Genomic DNA, 13,068 nt, shown 5'->3' with positions numbered 1-13,068 from the left:
GAGTGAACCATCGGATGGAAGAACGAATTCTCTCTCTCTCTCTCTCTCTCTCTCTCTCTCTGTGTGTGTGTGTGTGTGTGCCTCTCCTCTCTCTGTGTAACTCTGACTTTCAAATAAATAAATAAATTTTTAAAAAAAAGTTACAAGCAGTAGAGCGCTAACTACGTACCATTTCTTCAGGCACATCTTCAATCATTTCATCTTCGTCTTGATGTACAAATGAGAAACAGCTCTGCCAGGGTAGGGAGTTAACCTTGAGTGATGGGTCTGGAAGATGCCACCACACTTGAAGAGCACTTGGAAAGGCACAGATTTTCTCTGCTCTTCCCCATCGCCTCACAGGCACCCGACACATGTGCTTGTACACACAAAGCACACACGCACACACGCACACACTTAATTGATGACAGTTCACAGAAGGATTCAAGACAGAGAGGAGCCCATCCCGTGGAACAAATAGAGTGTGAATTGCATTGTGGGAAGGGTAAACATCGAATGGGCAATAGGGTTGATGGGCAGGGGGAGGGAGTAGAGGAATATGATGGAACAAGAATGAGCTGAGAGTTTCAATTGTCTTGGTCAAGTTTTATCTCTTAAACAGAATGGTATTTATATGGGTGTTTTCAGTTGCTGTAAATCTGTCATAATGTATTTTTTTAAGATGTAGCTGCATTGCCTGGCGCTTACTCCCAGTTCTTGCCACTTACACACACACACATCCTTAAACACGGCACACTCAGCACACACTCCATCGCTGACAAGTATACACAATCACTGACACAAACATTCACACAGCCGCTCACCCACGTTGAGTCACAAAAACCCACACACTCGCTCATGTTGACAAGCATGGGTGCACACACACACACACACACACACACGCCTGCAAGCCCCAGTCTCTCTGACCACCCCTCCTCTCCTGCGGTCAAGAGCCACACGGGAACCCCGAAACCTGGGATGCTGAGATGACACCACCAGTAAACTATGGGACCACCTGGAAGTGGGCAGAGGGAAGAGGCACAGGGCCCAGTTTTAGCAGCTGCCACAGACAGATGCCACCAATGGCCAGTTCCCCCCGGGAGCCTGCGGATGGTCCCAGCCCTGGGCAGATGTCCCTCCCACCGCAGGCTCATCTGGGAAGGGCTGGCGTGGAGGAGCAGAGGGAAGTCTCGGGTCTTCCACGGTTCGGGTGGGAAGCAGTCACTTGTGTGGGAAACAACTTCCTCGGGAACCATAGCAACCCCCACTTGGCGGCTCTGGGTTGGATCTGGACCAGACATTTATTAAGCAGCCTCATAAGCTGTGGTCTGCAGACGAACAATAGCAAACTGATCAAATGTTAATCGCTTCAATCTGTTCCTCTTCACGGAGCTCCCACCCCATCCCCCTCTCTCTGCCGACTTTGCATTTCTGCTTCCCTGCCTGGGCTGAAAACGGCCTCTGCCACTGCCCACTGCCCGCTGCCTGAGCCCAAGTGCAAAGCTGGGACCCTGAGGCACTTGCAGGTGACTTTGTGCAAAGAGATGCAAGGCAGGTCAAACCAGGGCGCTGCGGGGCCCACACGGGGCAGAAAAGTCTCGAGATCATCTCACGGAACAGGTCTCAATCCGACTGCAGCTGAGGGTTACCTGGCTTTAAATAAATAAGTAAATGCCAACTTCCAATGCCGGGCTTCCACTCCAGCTCATCTAAATCTCAGTCTCTAGGGAATGCGGACTGATGACTTGTATTTTTAAAGCTCCCCAGACAGAGTTAAGAACCACTAAAAAACACCCAGACTCCTGTAGAGGTGGAGGTGGGGGAGTTCAGAGAGGAACAGGAACCTGCCCGTGAGAACCTCGCCAGAGCTGGTGAGGTGAGCAGGCATCCAACCTCCAGGCCACAGCTCTGCCCATTTTCTTGGGTGACAGCACTCCGTGTGCGTCTCTCCTTGACTCACCAAGAGTCCTGCTCTTGTCTTCAGGAAGCTAGAAGTTAGCGAGGAGAGATCAAATGGATCCCAGGAGCGTGCAAGAAAACGTAATTTTCACAAAAAATGTGGGGATGAGACATTCAAGAAATCATCATGGTCATGTGTACTGATTTCTCATGTTTACTTTGGCTAAGACAGAACTCCCCATGCCTAACCACGTGACCCGTCACCAGGTAACCAAGCCTCTAAACCCCCAAGCTGAGAAACACCTACAATTCTCCCACCTTCCTCACTGCCCATATGCGGCTGAACTCCAAGTGGCGAGGAGTCTGCCTTGCAAGGCCACTTTCCCATCCTTTCACACTCACGATGCCACCAAGGCCTCTTAAGCAAACTCCCTAAAGGGGCAGATATTCTCCAATCCATCTTGCCCAGGGCCACCAAAATACTCTCTCTAGAACACACATACCCATCTACATGGCTCCTCAGCCAAAGCCTCACAATCAGGCTCACCCGAGTGAGCGCAGGTGCATCAGGTAGCTGACTCATCACACTCTGACCACATCGCACATACTGTGAGAGGCCAGGGAGTGCAGTGGCAAATGAACACTTGTGGGGCCTGCGCTGTGGCACAACAGATAGAGCTACCTCCTGCAGTGCCAGCATCTTGTATGCGTTCTGGTTGGAGTCCTGGCTGCTCTACTTCCAATCCAGCTCCTTGCTAATGGCCTTGGAAAGCAGCAGAAAATGGGTCATGTCCTTGAACACCTGTACCTGCGTGGGAGACCCAGAAGAAGCTCCTGGCTCCTGGCTTCAGATAGGCCCAGGTCCAGCCATTGTGGCCATTTGGAGAGAGAACCAGCAGATAAAAGACCTCTCTCTCTCTCTCTCTCTCTTTCTCTCTCTCTCTGCCTCTCTGTAACTCTACCTTTCAAATAAATAAACCTTAAAAAAAAGAGTGGCTTCTGTTGAACAAAGGTTGGGATGTTTAGTCTGCTAGTGGAAGGGTGAAGGGAGAACTAAGAAAAAGGGGAGGAAGAATGTTCTAGACACAGGAAACAATGCTATGCACAAATGCTCTGGACAGGGAAGGAACAGAGTCTGGGACCCACAGAGGAAAGAGAGAAGGGAGTGAGATGAGGCAGGTCAAGTGTCAGGGGTCAGATCATGTGAGGCCTTTCAAGTCACGGAAGAGACTTAGGGTTTAGCTTTGTGATTTTAGTAGGGTGACCAGCCACCCCAACACGCTCAGGCTGAAGGGTGTCCTAAGATGCAAGACTTGGAGTGTTAAGAAGTGGAGGGATGACGGGGAAAGGTGAACAGGGGTGGACCCAGGTCTCTGAGCTGCACTGGTAGATGTGGGATAGTGCCACTTCCTGGAGGACACTGGGATTGGAGGAAGGGTGACAACCATTGAGCAGTGACTGAGCTTGGGAAGTAGGGGCCACATCCAAGTAGAGATGTTAGCTATGCTCTTGGTTCCACCAGTCTGAAGCTAGAGCCTCTAGAGAAAGATTGAGCTTTGGGAGCTATCAGCGTAGAGATGGTCACTGAATTATGGGAGTAGATCAGGCACCCTGGAGATAAAGTAAAAAGAAAGATCATAGGAGACCTGCATCCCAACAGGGAGAATTCCAGCACAGGAAGACCTGGCAGCTGATTCTGAAAACCAACCAAGGGGGCTGAGGAAGAGCTGTTGAGGCTGTGGGAGGAAAGTCGTGAGCCTGTGAGGTCTCAAAGCGTGAGAAGTGTGTCTAACAGCATGGAGTCTTCACCCTAACCAACGCCGCTGAAGAACTCGAATCAAATAAATGGGAAATTTCTACTGACTTGGGACTGTGGCGCTCACGGCGTCCTTGGGAAGCAGCAAAGGTGGAGGTGGATGGAGCAGTGGGTGGGTGGGAGGTGAGGAAATGGAGACAGCCCGCACAGCACAGATGGCTCTTGTCCACACTAACTCTTACTGGGCTGGGACAGAGACTGGTGGAGCTGGGGCTGGCAGAAACACGAGGTAGAGAGAGGGCCTGCTCTAGGATGAGAGATCTGAGCATGGTTAAAGGCGACGGGGCAGATTCAGCAGACGGGAAGATGCCAACAGTGTTGGAGAAGGCAAGGCTATCACCACTCCCAAGAACACCAGCTACTGCAGTCTGCACACTACTCCACCAAGCAGAAATTCTGTGATGACCTGATAGGCACTTTCCCTTTGTCCAGGATACCTCTTACTGGGATCTAGGGACAGCCTTGACTTAAATAAATTAAATCTTAAAAAAAAAAAAAAGAACTTGGCTCCTGGGACCCCCTGAAGGGAGGATGGGAGATGGAGGCAGGGTGGGGAAGGTGCCTCACTAAGCCCACTTTCTTCCCTCCCATTGTTCCTGTCAGCTGCACACGGAAAGCACAACACGGCCCATGTGTTCCCCTCTGCGCCTGCCCCAGCAGGGAGGGAACAGATGGGTGTAATTTATGCCCACACCCTTCTCTTGCAGCTTTGGCATTAGGGAGAGGGGATGCAGGGGCAGGGACTCACCCAGGTTCCACCAACTTCTCTCAGCATCTATGCAAGGGAATCACAGCGGGTGACAGCCAGGTCAGGCCGGGAGCAGGAGAGGACAGGCAGAGGGGAAGAGAGGGAGAGAAAGGAGGGGACTGTCACTTGGGAGTGTCCACGGCATTCCAGTCCGAGTGCCAGCTGGGCGTGCACCTGATCTCAGCACATTTCTGTAGGGAGCAGACTCCTGCACCTGCTTCAACGACTAAGAAATGGAGGCTCAGAGAGGTGGAGGAGCTGCTGCAAGCTGACCCAGCTGGCGAGTGGCCACAGAGCCAGGATGCCAGGCCAAGTCTGTCTGCTTCCAAAAACCATGTCCTCTCCAGAAGACCCTGACTTCAGGCCAGAGTGGCAGGTGGAAGGACCCACGAGGCCCAGGCTCCTCTGTGAGCGGGTTGGACACCAATGCCACATTTATAGAAAACACCCCTAGAGGAGCAGAGAGAGATGGCCCTGGGGGGTAGGGTGCAGAGGCACCCTGGGAAAGCCAAGGTGCTGGGGCCTGCTGGCATGGGCAGTTCTTGGATTGTCTTTTTTGGGGTTGCTAATTTATAGTATATTTACTCATTTGAATGAGACAGAATGGGGGGGGGGGGAGAGCAAGCTGGTTCCAAATGTCCACAACAGCCAGGGCTGGGCCAAGCAGAAGTCAGGAGCCTAAAGCCTAATTCAGGTCTCCCACATGAGTGGAAGAAACTCTACTTGAACCATCACCGTTGCCTTCCAGGGTGCGTGTTAGCAGCGAGCTGGAGTCAGAAGTAGAGCCACGAGTTGAACCCAGGGACTCTGTTATGGCATGTAGGCATTCCAAGTAGATTTTTTTTTAAGATGTAGAGTTACAGACAGTGAGAGGGAGAGACAGAGAGAAAGGTCTTCCTTCCATCGGTTCACTCCCCAAATGCCCACAACAGCCGGAGCTGTGCCTATCCAAAGCCAGGAGCCAGGAGCCAAGACCTTCTTCCGGGTATCCCATGTGAGTGCAGGGTCCCAAGCACTTGGGCCATCTTCTACTGCTTTCCCAGGTCACAGCAGAGAGCTGGATTGGAAGAGGAACAGCAGGGACTAGAACCGGTGCACGTAAGGGATGCCAGCACCACAGGCAGAGGATTAACGTACTGTGCCACTGCACCGGCCCCCCAAGAAGATTCCTAATCAGTGCCTCAAAGACCCATCCCTATGTTTTCTTTTAATTTTCATGTATTTATTTTCATTTTATTTGAAAGAGAGACAGAGACCAATAGTCAGAGAGAGACCTATCCATGGGTTCACTCCCGTAATGCCAGGCCAAAGCCAGAAGTCCAGGATTCAATCCAGCTTTCTCACGTGGTGACCCAACTACTTGAGCCACTACTTCCGCTTCCCAGAGCAAACATTAGCAGGAAACTAAAGTTGGAAACGGAGCTAGGACTTGAACCCACACTCTGATATGGGCTGTGGGTATCCCAAACAGCATCTTAATCACGGCACCAAACACCTGCCCCCCCTACTTTGCCTTTTGAGGTCAGTCCTGCAGACAACCCTCAAGTCTAGAACATGGACGAAAGGTGGTATTCTGGAATGCTGAGCGCCAAGTCACCACAACATACCTTCCCGGCCGCCACTTGCCTCTTGAGTCAATGGCAGTTGAGGCAACCAACAGCGTTTACACATTTGGGAATCACATGAGCCTGGGTTCAAATCCCAGACCCGTGATGTGTTAATTGCGTGCCTGTAGGCACCTCCCTGAGTCTCAGTTTCTTTATCCATAAAATGGGTTGTGAGAAGGCTACGGCTCAACCCATCAGCAATCGTGTCCATCGGATCCGTTCAATCTCGTTTTGGTTTATTTTCTTTTTGCTCTATCGGAGCAGTTGTTACAAAAATCGAGACTACATCTAAAAGTCCAGATGGACAGAATCTTTGAGTGATCAAAGGATCTGCAACTTGGCCCTTCCTTGGCCCACGGCCACAGTGTAGAGGGAACATACATCCTTTTGTTGTCCACATCCCAGCACCGCCTCCTGGCCTCACTGTGCCATTTGCTGCCCCTGCAGTAGAAACCATTTCTTTTAAAGATTTATTTACTTATTTATTTATTTTGAAAGTCAGAGTTACAGAGAGAGAGGGAGAGACTGGGAGTGAGAGATCATCCATCTGTTGCAATGATCAATGTTGGGCCAGGCCAAAGTCAGGAGCCAGCAGCTCCATCTGGGTCTCTCATGTGGGTCCCAGGGGCCCAAGCACTTGCGTCATCTTCCACTGCTCTTCCCAGGCCATTAGCAGAGAACTGGATCTCCTGTACCTAAATGGGATGCTGGTGTCGCAGGTGGCGGCTTCACCCACTATGCCACAATGCCGGCCCCCTGTAGAAACCATTTTGACCATGGCCCTGAGCACCTTGACAACTATAATCTCAACCAATTCTAGTTCATTAACACCTCCTCAGGTGCCACCTCCCAAGGCCCGGCACCAAGGAGAGCTTGGCCTCTCATTGGTCTAACAAATACGTGTGCGGGATCCCTACCTGTGAAGACTCCGGTGAGACACAGAAGGATGAGCAATGAACAAGCCCAGCATTGTTGTGTGCTCACAACAGGAGCCACTGCTATCCTACCTCCACTGGAGAGAGGCAGTGCGAAAACTGACACACAAAGGTGAAGAACTTGACAAGATCCCAAGGTAAGGAGAAGCAGAGGTGGGATCCACACTGGTTTGGCTCCAGAACCACTCAGTGCTCTGACCCAGGAGTCTGCAAACCAACCTGTGAGCAAAATCTTGCCTGCCTCTTGTTTTTATAAATAAAGTTTTATTGGAACACAGGCACACCACAGCCTTTCATTCACAGCATCTGTGGCTGCTTTCACACAGAAATGGCAGAGTTGAGTGGCTGCAACAGAGACTGGAGGGACCCTCAAGACCTACAGCATCTACTGGCTGGCTCTGTGACAGCAGCAGTGTGCCCACTCCTCCTCTTAACCACAATTCTAAGGATTCTACCTTCAGGAGAGGTCATTGCTTTCACAAAATTTATATTGGGAGCAGGGGGCAGAAAATTTTTAAAATATATTTTTAAAGTATGTATGATAGCAGACTCATTAGCTTCTATACTGAGCACCCAGGGTAGGTCTTTGAAAGGCCCATGTATTACTCAGCTATTTGTTACTATAATGAGATAACTGGGACAAGCTACTTATGAAGGAAAGAGTGGTTTATTTAACTCACACTTTTGGAGATTCAAGTCCAAGAACAGGTGAGCCCACTGGTTTGGTGCCTGGAGGGCAGTGGATGACAATGGCAAAGCCCATGCAGTGGAAGGGTCACATGGCGAGCCAGGTGGGAGAGACAGGCTGAACCCCCATGGAGGCTTTATAACCAACCCTCTCGCAGGAACTACTGTCATGACCTGAGGATCTCCCCATAGGCCTGCCTCCTCAACTGGGTGAAAGTTCCCCTCCTCTTAGAACCATTGCCTTATGGCTTTGGGGTTTCAACATCTGCACTCGTCCAGGAGCCAAACCCATTCAAACCACAGGCAACCTCAAGCTGAGATCTGAGTGACAAGGAGCCAGCCACACAGAGGAGGGAAGGAGAACACAGCAGGCAGGGAACCAGTGGGGCACAGACCCCCAGCATGAGCCAGCTTGGCAGCTGCAGGAACAAATAAAAAGCCAGCAATTCAGGGACCAGCGTGGTGCTGCAGGGGGTTGACTTAGAACACCAGCATCCCATATCCGACTGCCAGTTCCAGCTGCTCTGCTCCTGATCCAGCTCCCTGCTAATGCACCTGGGAAAGCAGTGGAAGATAGTGCAAGTACAGGGGCCCTTGCCACCTACCTGGGAGACCCAGATGGAGTTCCAGGCTCCTGGCTATGGCCTGGCCGAGCCCCTGCTGTTGCAAACATTTGGGATATGGACCAGCTTGTGGAAGACCTCTCTCCCTCTCTCTCTTCTCTCTCTCTCTCTCTCTCTGGTGCTCTGCTTTCAAATAAATAAACAAATCTTAAAAAAAAAAAAAAGAAAAAGAAAAAGAAAGAACCAGCACTGCTTGGAATTCAGCAGGCCAGGAGGAGGACTTGGTGGTATTTCAAATGCCCGACATGAAGACTGACCTGTGTGTACAGAGCGGCTCGGCAGGGGCTGGAAGGGACCTGAACCCTCGTACATTCGCTGCTTCTCCGGATCCAGATTCTCCCTTTACACTGGGGCACCCGCCCCTATCCCTGAGCTCTGAAATGAGTTATCTCCATGCACCACCCTGCTGGGACTCCTTTGGGTCAGAAGCAATAAAAGTCATGATGGAAGAGCCCCCTGCCATTACGCAAGGACAGCCCCAGACTCGCCGGCCGCTCCTGACTCCTGACGTGAGTGCTGCAGGGAGCTGCGAGGTGCCTGCCCCCTGGGAGCTGGAGGCCTTGTGAGCCAGCTTTGTCCTGGCTTGGGCCGGCAGAGCTTGGCGCTCCCTTCCCAGCCGGGCTGACTCACACGCAGCTCTCTCTCACACGCGCCCCTCGGCCTGGGGGTGCCTCCTCTTCACACAGCCCAAGGGAGGCACCGAGGGCTTGAGCACCAAGCCAAGGAACTTCATTGCAAAAAGTGATCAGCTGACAAGTGTGTGCATGTATGTGCATGTGTGTGTGTGTGTGTGCTTGCACAGGAGGGCAGGAGCCAAAGAGGGGTGACTGGGTAATATGTGACCAAGCTAACCCAGTTTTCTATCATTCCTCTAGCTCCTTTGCTGCTTTAGGTAAGGCTAAGCACCTGTTTGCATGACTGCTGGTCCAATCTGGAAGGATTTGAAAGGGGGAGGAATGGATGATGCCTGGAAGAAAGATGTGGAACCCAACAGGCCAGACGGCTGTCTAGCTCCGCCGCTTGTTGGCTGTGTCCCCTCTGGAAGAGAGGCGTGGTCTCCTCACCTGGGAAGAGGACCCCTACTGAAGTGATCTGGGGAGCAGGTGTTCAACCTGCTGGTTACGATGCCTGCATCCCACATCACAACACTTGGGTTCGGTTCCTGGCTCCAGCTCCTGATGCCAGCTTCCGTCTCATGCAGACCCTGAGAGGTAACGGTGATGGCGTCCCGGAATGGATTCCTCCCACTCATCGGAGAGGCCTCCTTTGCTTTCTCAGCTCCCAGATCCAGCGCAACCCAGCCCTGGCAGTTGTGGGCATTTGGGAGTGAGTCAGCAGGTCAGAGCAGCTCTTTCTGTGTCTGCCTCTTCCTGTGCCTCTCTGTCTCTCAAATAAATAATTGTTTATAGAAATTGTCTTGAGGGCCAAGCAGAGTTGGAGTGATTGTAGGAAGCAGTAAGTAAAGTGAAGGGTACACTGTAGCCCTTAAAAATACGAGTGCCTCCGGCGCGGTGGCTCACTTGGTTAATCCTCCGCCTGTGGCATCGGCACCACATATGGGCACCGGGTTCTAGTCCCGGTTGCTCCTCTTCCAGTCCAGCTCTCTGCTGTGGCCCAGGAATGCAGTGGAGGATGGCCCAGATGCTTGGGCCCCTGCATCTGCATGGGAGACCAGGAGGAAGCACCTGGCTCCTGGCTTTGGATCAGCATAGCTCTAGCCGTAGCGGCCATTTGGGGAGTGAACCAATGGAAGGAAGACCTTTCTCTCTGTCTCTCCCTCTCACTGTCTAATGCTATCTGTCAAATAAATTTTTAAAAAAATATACAAGTGCCTCTCCCCACTGAATCCTGGGATCCAGCTGGGCACATGGGAAGACTGCAGGTGTCACAGGCAGGTCGGGGTTCCTGAGGCCTCTTTGTATCTGGTGCACGTAGAATGGTCTGGCTCTTCAGGACACCCAGAGCCAAGTCCTGAGAAAGCCCAGAGTAACAAACGGCCTTGTGATTCAGCATCATTAATTAATTCATTAATTCACTCCACAAAAATGTGTGGGGCATCTCCTCCGTGCTGGACCCTGCGAGAATGCAGGAAATTCAGAGATGAGTAAGAGGAGAGGTGCTGGGCCACTTTCAGGTGGCCAAGTTGGAGAAACATAAAGGACAGGTGGCAGGGACACAGACAGGCGCTGGTGAACCAGCGCACGGAGAAGTGGCCATTTTTCTTCTGTTCTTGTTGACGCCCCCAGAGCTCACACATGACGCGGGGGAGCTGTCCTTCCTGCTGGTGGCAAAACAACACCTCCATCAAAAGGCAAGTCATGTGAGCCACACAGCTTTGCCATTCCGGACAGATCTGGAGTCAAATGCCAGCTCCTCCAACATCCAGTTCTGTGACCCGTAGCCAGCCACTGGCTTCTCTGTGCCCGAACTTCTTTAAAACTAACCTGGGGATACTCCGTTCCCCTCCGAGCCCGCGGTGTGCAAGGTGGAATAGAGGAGAGAGACGCTCACCCCTGCACTGCTTGCTCTCCTCTTCCCCCTGTCACTAATAGAAGCCCCAGAAATTAGCTGAATACATAAGCACCCAGTTTACATTGCAGCCGTGCCTGCTGTTATGTTTTGCCAAGCAATGACGTTCTGACCCACGGGATACAGTTAGAAAAGTAAATGCAGCTTCCAAGAAGGACACGTAAAGTGTGCACTCCCTTCTCTGCCTTACCCACTTCCTGCTTCCTGGGGTGCAGATGTTATGGCTGGAGCTCCAGCAGGCATCTTGGGCCATGAGCTGACTTTGAGAACAGCCACACCACAGAAGGACCCTGGGTCCCTGACACTCACATGCCAACCTTGAACCAGATGCTCTCTGACTTCTGTTTTGCTAATGCTATACTTGCTAAAGAACACTCTGTTCTGCAGGCTGGTGAGCACTTTGTGGTGAGCTCTGCTCTCCATTTCTTCCTGAAGTGTCTCCCACACCCCTGCCCCCCACTTTGGTTTCCAATTCTCCTCTAGTGAGGTCATAAGCCTTGTAAGATTCTCTCAATGCCCCGAGTTCATTCATAGATGACAATGATGCTGCCACTGAGGTCAGGTGGCTAAGGGTCAGGAACAGAGGAGTACTTTTGTAAATGCACAGGGAAGAGGACACATCCCAAAGCAGGGCCCAGATTTGCATATGGGCTAGGTCCGGCTGGATGATTCAGCACCAGTAGCCTAGGAGGAAAGCCATGTATGCACTTGTCCAGGAGACACCCGGAGAATGCCTGCCCCAGCCAGGGCGCTGTGCCAAGCCCTAAAGGTTGGCAGGAAGAAGGCCCCATGGCCGAGAACCAACAGCCGACATCTGAATGAGGAGCTCCCGTGTCCACACAGAGCAGCACACAAGGCTGTTGCTTTACTCATTTAGCATAGGGTTACTGAGCACCTACAGGAAGAGGGCCCGGGTGGAAAGCAGGCAGCAAATAGATCAGAAAGGAAATTAGGAATTCAAGCTGAGGCTGCCAACTGACATAATTATTATTATTATTATTATTATTTACTTGAAAGGCAGAGCTACAGAGAGGGAAGGTGAGGCAGAGAAACAGATGTCTTCCATCAATTGGTTCATTCCCCAAATGGCCGCAACAGCCAGGGCTGGACCAAGCAGAAGCCAGGACACCTGAATTCCATCTAGGTCTCCCACATGGTTGGTAGAGACTCAAGTAGCGAGGCCGTCTTCCGCTGCTTTCCCAAGTGTATCAGCAGGGAGCTGGACTGGAGGAGGAGCAACCAGGACTGGAACCAGGGCTCACATAGGGACGTCAGCATTGCAGGCAGTCACTTCACCCACTTTGCCACAATGCTGGCCCCGCCCACCATCTGAACATGAAAACCCCCTTGGCTCCTGGCTTCGACCTGGCTGTTATGTTCACTTGGGGAGCAAACCAGGGGCTGGAAGACCTCTCTTTGTGTGTCTATCCCTCTCTCTCTCTGTAACTCTTAAAAAAAAAAATGGTCTTGTCATCACCATCATCAGATGCACCTGACATGGAATCCTGTTGCAGCCACTCCATAGACAAATGTGTTGTGGGACTTGGGAGACTCGTTGAATGTTTCTGTACCCTGGGAAAAATATGCTTCCGGTTCATTTGGTAGTGAGGATAATTGCTCAGCATCTATGGGGGGAAGGAGGGGAGGGGCAGGAGAGGTACAGGGAAAGGGAAGAGCCCAGCACAAATGCCAGTGAGGCTGCCAGCCCCGGTCTGTAGGAGCCTTATCTCATTCTTCTTTCTTCTCCCTCTCTCCCCTCCTTCCCCTCTCTCTCCCTCCCTCCCCTCCTTCTACTCTTCCAGCCTTCCTTCTTCCTTTGTCTTTTTTATTAATCATAATAAAATATCCATACTACCTAAGTGCCTCTCTCCCCATTTCAAAATGCAAGGGGCTGGATTGGCACTGTGGCATAGCATGCAGCGGGTTCAAGTTCTAGCTCCTCCACTTCTGATCCAGCTCCCTGCTAATGCACCTGAGAAAGCAGCAGCAGATGACCCAAGTGCCTGGGCCCCTGCACCCACATGGGAGACCCAGAAGAAGCTCCTGGCTTCTGGCTTCGGATCTGCGCAGCTCTGGCTGTTGAGGCCATTTGGGGAGTGAACCAGCAGATGAAAGACCTCTCTCTCTTTTTCTTCCTCTCTTTGTAACTCTGCTTCTCAAATAAATACATAAATCTTTAAAAAAAAATTCAAGAGGAGGCTTCGATTCATCCTGCAGCTGGCACATTCAGAAGACATTCTTTACT

The sequence above is a fragment of the Oryctolagus cuniculus genome, chromosome 1 (genome assembly GCF_964237555.1).
Source record: "Oryctolagus cuniculus chromosome 1, mOryCun1.1, whole genome shotgun sequence".
NCBI lineage: Eukaryota > Metazoa > Chordata > Mammalia > Lagomorpha > Leporidae > Oryctolagus > Oryctolagus cuniculus.
Note: the sequence above shows the minus strand (reverse complement) of the source record.